The sequence below is a fragment of the Oratosquilla oratoria genome, chromosome 44, assembly GCF_046742065.1.
Source record: "Oratosquilla oratoria isolate Oo_2021 chromosome 44, ASM4674206v1, whole genome shotgun sequence".
NCBI lineage: Eukaryota > Metazoa > Arthropoda > Malacostraca > Stomatopoda > Squillidae > Oratosquilla > Oratosquilla oratoria.
The window spans coordinates 27950324-27957823 of record NC_134820.1 but is presented as its reverse complement, the minus strand read 5'-3'; the positions used below and the strand labels follow the sequence as shown (position 1 = coordinate 27957823).

Below are 7500 nucleotides of genomic sequence, written 5' to 3'. Positions count from 1 at the left end.
GACAAGTATTTATACATTCCTGTTTATAAATACAAACATATCCGAAAATGGATTGTATCATTTTTCGTGGAACCTGGGTTTTAAAATTAAACATACCTTAGATTTCTTTCTAAGCACAGCGAAACACAAGTCAAGAAATTTAAAGAATTTTCCAAACATAGGGAGGTAGAAGCTGGGGAAGTAAAATAATTTTGTTTTTTTTAACATAGTGAAACACCAGCCGGTAAATTAGAGATTTTTTAAACATAGGGAGGTACAAGCTGAGGAAATAAACTGTTTTTTAATCATAGTAAAACTCAAGTCGAGAAATTAAACCAATTTTCAAAATATAGGGAGGTACAAGCTGAGGAAATAAAATATTTTTTATGCATAGTTAATTTAAAGTCGAGAAATTAAAAAAAATTCTAAACATAGGGAGGTACAAGCTGAGGAAATAAATTATTTTTAAACATAGTAAAACTCAAGTCGAGAAATTAAATTAATTTTCTAAACATAGGGAGGTACAAGCTGAGTAAATAAAATAGATTTTTATTCATAGTGAAACTGAAGTCGAGAAATTAAAGGAATTTTCTAAACTTAGGGAAACTGTGTAGCCTCCACGCCGCGCGGACGCACGCACGCACGCACGCACGCACACGTGTGTGCGATTCCTCGAATTATACGCCTACACGCCGTTTGCCGTCTCGGAAATAACGAACGTGTTAGTGTCTCGCAGTAGCCTTCTCGCAGACCTGCAACCCACCGTGTATGTTACCTAAATGTCGTATGCTCGTGGTGTCCCGTCTCTATATAGATCCCTTTGGTCAAGTTTGGCCTTGAATTTCCCGTGTGTGTGTGTGTGTGTGTGTGCGTGCGCGCGCGCGTGTGTTTCTTTGAGTGAATTTTGTCGCAACTAGTGACAGCTATCATCATTTCCTCTATCTCACTCTCAGTCTCTCTCTCTCTCTCTCTCTCTCTCTCTCTCTCTCTCTCTCTCTCTCTCTCTCTCTCTCTCTCTCTCTCTCTCTCTCTCTCTCTCTCGGTCTCTTGTTCATACTAAACATTGATAGATATGCTTGCGTTTGTGGTCGGGTGTGTATCCATAGATATGTATAATTGTATATGGCATGCACACACACACACACACACACACACACACACACACACACACACACACACACACACACACACACACACACACACACACACACTCACACACACACACATTTTAATCACTTTACGACAATTGAAGAGCAAGAGACAGGACCCCGCGAGCGTTGTACTTTTGAACGCCGATCTGGAAATTACAGTTATGTCCATATCAGCGTTATCATATAACACAGAGCGAAGAGGCGAAGGATACAGCCGGGGCACGTGGGAGTTCGTGAAGAGAGGAGGAGGAGGAGGAGGAGGGGGGGAAGGAGTAGTAGTAGTAGTAGTTCTGGAGGATGAGAAGGCGGAGGAGGAGTTCGGGAGTAGTAGTAGTAGTAGTAGTAGTAGTTCGGGAGGAGGCGGAGGAAGAGTTCGGGAGGAGGAGGTGATGGAGGAAGAGTTCGGGAGGAGGAGGAGGAGGAATAGTTCGGGAAGAGGAGGAGTAGTAGTAGTTCGGGAGGAGGAGGAGTAGTAGTTCGGGAGGAGGAGGAGTAGTAGTTCGGGAGGAGGAGGCGGAGGAATAGTTCGGGGGGAGGAGGAGGAGTAGTTCGGGAGGAGGAGGAGCAGTAGTTCGGGAAGAGGAGGAGGAGTAGTTCGGGAGGAGGAGTAGTAGTTCGGGAGGAGGAGGAGGTGAGGAGTAGTTCGGTAGTTCGGGAGGAGGAGAAGGAGTAGTTCGGGAGGAGGAGGAGGACTTCGGCTTTCGCTGAAAGAACGACTTCGTACGAACTCGTCGAAGTCATGGAGGATGTTGCGTCATCACGAACTCGGTGTCTGGGTCGTGGGCGAAAAGGTGTTGACGTACCCGTCATGTGCTCTCTCTCTCTCTCTCTCTCTCTCTCTCTATCTCTCTCTCTCTCTCTCTCTCTCTCTCTCCTCTCTCTCTCTCTCTCTCTCTCTCTCTCTCTCTCTCTCTCTCTCTCTCTCTCTCTCTCTCTCTCTCTCTCTCTCTCTCTCTCTCTCTCTCTCTCTCTCTCTCTCTCTCTCTCTCTCTCTCTCTCTCTCTCTCTCTCTCTCTCTCTCTCTCTCTCTCTCTCTCTCTCTCTCTCTCTCTCTCTCTCTCTCTCTCTCTCTCTCTCTCTCTCTCTCTCTCTCTCTCTCTCTCTCTCACTGTCTTCCTGTTTCACTCTGCCTGCCTGTCCCACTCTTTCTCTCTCTCTTTCACTTTCTGTCTGCCTGTCTCTCTCTCTCTCTCTCTCTCTCTCTCTCTCTCTCTCTCTCTCTCTCTCTCTCTCTCTCTCTCTCTCTCTCTCTCTCTCTCTCTCTCTCTCTCTCTCTCTCTCTCTCTCTCTCTCTCTCTCTCTCTCTCTCTCATTGCCCGTGACCCGAGCGATGTGCCGGGGACAGGGATGACCCACGTTTCATGAGGTGCGAATATAGGAAAAGGGGGCTTTTGTGTGGATGTAGGTTTAGACGTAACAATGACTCAGCCACCCCCTAATAAGAGGGAAAAAGTAGTCTTTCGCCTGGTGATTTTATTCAGCTTAGGGTAAACTGTCCTCCCACAGCTGAAGAGGTGAATGTGTGTTGAGTTTGTTCGCAGAGTCATTACTTGTACAGTCTCTGTTATGTGGACCTGTTCGTAGTCATTTGCATATGCAAGTACCCACGTGATACAAAAAACACACACAGTCGATGACGCAGTAGAACAAAAATGTACACACACACACACACACACACACACACACACACACACACACACACACACACACACTCGTGGCGCAGTTGGTAGAGTTCCCGGCTGCCACTACGGAGGTCCGGGTTCGAATCCAGCCCAGGGCTGAAATAATTTCAGTATCGCTGCGCTGCGGGTTGTTACTCCAACTCGTGGGCAGGGAGGTTGTGTGTGTGTGTAAGGTCACAGCATTACCCATAGATTGGTCATATACGAGCTCTGAGCTCTCTTCCGGGAGGGAAATAGCTGTCGATCACGAGTCCAACACGTGATCCAAAGACCATGGTGAATCACATAAGGGGACTCGAGTCTGTAGAATGAATTACACCCACAGCATTCAAAAACTTCAGAACTTCAAAAGCTGAAGTGAAGTAAAAAGAAGAGTTGAGAAATTATAAGTCTGACTCGAATCCCTGTAAATATAAAGAAACCCTGTCAGACTTTTTTCCCCCGCCCATGTGACTGTACGTATATGGATTTGTATATAATGTATGACATAGTATTCTCTCCTGAGGTGGTCGCAGATGTCACAGAACGTTTTATTGTCCTCGTGAGGCTGAGCAATGTCGGCTGATGATGCAACGCATCCTTATTTCTCTCCTGATTCTGTCGTTGCTCAGGTGTTTAGTCGTTTAAGTAAATGAATTGAATGAATTAATGAAGCGGCCTTGCTGTGTCTTGCGACACTGCTTCTGACCCAGGGCAGTGGACAAGATGCAGGGATGACCCGTCATCCAGGAGGTGCCAAGATAAGAGGGTGGAGGGGAGTGGAGTATGTAGGGGATGGAATGGAAATTAATGAAGCGGCCTTGCTGTGGATGTGCTGTGTCTTACGACTCTGCTTCCGAGCCAGGGCAGTGGACAAGATGCAGGGATGACCCGTCATCCAGGAGGTGCCAAGATAAGAGGGAGGGAAGAGGGTAGAGGGGAGTGGAGTATGTAGGGGATGGAATGGGTGGGAGTGGTTTCTGTGCCTTTGTCTTTTGGCTACCTCCCTTGTAAGGGGGAAAATGTCTTTGGTATATGTATATATGTATGTATGTGTGGAAGTAAATGATTAAAATGTATAACTTGAAGAAGACGTTAAGGGGGACGTTCCAAGTAGAGGCTTCTGGTCGTTTGTGTCGAGCGGTGAAAGACTCTGGGAGGATAATTGAACGTCTTAAGGCTTCATTCCTCAATGGGATTAATGTCTTAAGATTCCTGGCTCATTCTTTTCTTCTTCTTTTTCTTCTTCATCTTCTTTTTCCTCTTCTTCCTCTTCTTATTCTTTCTCTTCTTCACCTTCTTCAGCATCTTCTTCCTCTTCCTCTTCTTTTTCATCTTCTTCCTCTTCTTATTCTTTCCCTTCACTTTCTTCTTCTTCTTCTTCATTGTCTTTTTCTTCTTCCTCTTCCTTTTCCTCTTCTCCCTCTTCTCTTTCTTTCACTTCACCTTCTTCATCATCTTCTTTTTCATCTTCTTCCTCTCCATATTATTTTTCTTCTTCACCTTCTTCATCATCTTCTTTTTCTTCTTCCTCTTCTTTTTCTTTTTATCATCTTCATCTTCCCTCTCCTCCTCATCCCCCTCATTCTCTTCTTATTCGTCTCATTCATCTTCTTCGTCTTCTTCGTCTTCTTCGTCTTCGTCTCCTCATCCTCCTCATTCTCTTCTTCTTATTGGTCTCATTCATCTTCTTCGTCTTCCCACTCCTCATCCTCCTCATCTTCCTCATTCTCTTCTTCTTATTCGTCTTCTTCATCTTCTTCGTCTTCCCTCTCCTTACCCTCCTCATTCTCTTCTTGTTCGTCTCCTTCATCTTCTTCGTCTTCCCTTTCCTCCTCCTCCTCATTCTCTTCTTCTTAAGTTTACAAATTCTCACGATCTCACTATCCATATTATCGTAGAGGTCAACCATGGTGACGAGTCAAGGGTGAGTGTGAGAGAGGGGCGAGGGAGAGGAGGCGAGGGAGAGGGGCGAGGGAGAGGATGGGTGAGGGAGAGGGGAGAGGATGGGTGAGGGAGAGGGGAGAGGGAGAGGGGAGAATGGGTGTGGGAGAGGGGCAAGGGAGAGGGAGAGGGAGAGGGGAGAGGATGGGTGAGGGAGAGGGGAGAGGATGGGTGAGGGAGAGGGAGAGGGAGAGGGGCAAGGGAGAGGGAGAGGGGAGAGGGAGAGGGCGGGATAACACACTTCGAATGTCTTCCTATGTCTTGAACACGCTGGTAATTTTTTATTATTATTTTATCTCTCTTGTTTGGTGTAGTTTGATGTCCGACTGGATTTAGACGCCTGGTTTTAGCGGGGGGTTCGAGTCCGCTAGGGTCAACGCGTGTGCACAGTAAGGACATTTGGTTTTAAATAGACCTTAATTCCAATAAAGGCTATCATGTGTAACCTCCTCGTAGAGCGGATAACAGGCGATATTAGAAAGAATAAAGTAATAGTGAGCTATTTTTATGTAAAGAATAAAAAATAAACACAAGAAGGGGTTAATATTGTCTTAGCGAACTGAAAGTAGATTTTGGTGTGGTAGTTACAAGAGAATTCTATTCGGTTCTTTGCTGTCCATTATCTGTCGGTCACCTTTGCCCAATGTCATCAGGGAGAGTCAGGGCAAGTGGCCATCACCGGTGGCCATTTATCTCGGCCCCACGTTCATTATGTAGCGAGCGAGTGCGAAACTTTGCGCGGGTCGGATAGAGCTGTGGCAACACGCCACTACTGTAGTATCCCCTTAACGCATGTAGCTTTGTAGTGTAATACAATTTATATCTCTTCTGGACTTATTATTGGATTTCCCGTCCGCCATGAGATAAATTACGGACAATGAATATTTTAATGCTTTGTACAAGCTACGAAAATAATGTTACATGTATAATTGTTTGACCAAGATTGCAAATTTGATTACACTGCAAAGCTATATGCGTTAAGGGGACACTGTAGAAGTTATGTGTTGCCGCAGAGCCACTGTTTACTTCGCGAAGTCGTTGCGAGTGTGCGTGGGCAGCTCGCCCGTCTTCTGAGGACAAAAACGACAGTGAGGTCGCTTCTGCAGGTGGCGGCAGGGTTGGTGACGCCGAAGAAAAAGGTTCTTCGGGAGTCTGAAGGAAGAAATGCACAACATATGGAGGAGAGACAGAAAAGGAAAAATAAGACATCGACGTGAATATACAATGACTTGGACCACGTGAGGAAGGGGCGAGGGGAAAGATAGAGGGGATTTTGACGGTGGAAGGAAAAGGGAAAAGAAGGTAAGAATGGTTATAATAGGTAGAGGGGGGAGAGGGGATTTTGACGGTGGAAGGAAAAGGGCAAAGAAGGGAAGAATGGCTATAATAGGAAGAGGTTAAGGAAAGGGGAAAGATACCGTGGCTGGGGAGAATGAAGATAAAGGAAGATGAGGAGGAAGGAGGGAACGGGTGAACACGAAGAGGAAAAGGAGGAGGAAGTAAATCTGTGAGTACGAGGAGGAGGAGGAGGAAGAGAAGGAGCAGGAGGAGTAGGTAGATAAGTGAGTACGACGAGGAAGAGAAGGAGGAGGAAGAGGAAGTAGATAGGGGACTACGAGGTGGAGGAGGAGGAAGATAGGTGAGTACGAGGAGGAAGCGAAGGAGGAGGAGGAAGTAGATAGATGAGTACGAGGAGGAGGAAGAGGAAGTAGATAGGTGAGTAAGAGGAGGAGGAGTAGGAAGATAGGTGAGTACGAGGAGGAGGAAGAAATAGATAGGTGAGGAGGAGGAAGTAGATAGGTAAGTACGAGGTGGAGGAAGTAGATTGGTGAGTACGAGGAGGAAGAGGAAGAGGAGGAGGAGGAGGAAAGACGAGAATGAAATGGTGGACAAGTTTGGAAGATGAGTCGTTGCCTTGATCGAGTTCGGGAGACGAGGAACGCCTGCCTAGCCAGACTATTCACTAATCTCCTCCTCCTCCTCCTCCTTCACCTCTTCCTCCTTCACCATCTTCTCCACTACCTCCTCCTCTTCCTCCTCCTCTTCCTCCTCATCTTCCTCCTCCTCCTTGTCCTTCACCTCCTCTTCTTCCTCCACCACCTCTTACTCCTCCTCCTCCTTCTCCTCCTCCTCCTCCTTCTCCTCCTCCTCCTCCTCCTCCTCCTCCTCCACCTCCTCCTCCTCCACCTCCTCTTCTTCCTCCTCTTCTTCCTCCTCCACCACCTCTTCCTCCACATCCTCCTCCTCCTCCTCCTCCTTTTCTTCCTTCAGGTCCTCTTCCTCCTTCACCTCCTCCTTTCCTTCCTCCTTCACCTCCTCCTCTTCCTCCTTCACATCCTCTTCCTCCTTTACCTTTTCTTCCTCCTTCACATCCTCTTCCTCCTTTACCTTTTCTTCCTCCCCCTCCTCTTCCTCCTCCTCCTCGTCGTCGTCGTGGTCATCTTTCTTTCGTTCATGCATGAAGCTCACTCAGTACATGTGAATGGGCTACTCGAAGTAAGGTCCTCGTGTATGCAGGTTGGTCCCCCCAACCCCCACCCCCCTTCCCCGGTCCCCCTTTTTGACTGAATAAAATCACCTGGCGGAGTGCTGAAGTCATACACAGGTCAGAAGCTTCTTCTTCTTCTTCCTTTTTTTATTATTATTTTTTTTTCATTAATTTTTTTTATGCCAAATATGTAGCAGTGATAGGGAAAAACACGTGGCATTTCAGTCAGTCTATTGCTGCTTTGAGTTTCAGTAAATGGGGGAAAATCCGCAGCCCC

General features: G+C 46.8%; 1 protein-coding gene across 1 annotated transcript in view; it reads left to right on the top strand.

Moving 5' to 3' along the window:
• The window catches only part of LOC143022237 (uncharacterized), a 363101-nt gene that overhangs the window by 4251 nt on the left and 351350 nt on the right, over nt 1-7500 (top strand). The window lies entirely within an intron of this gene.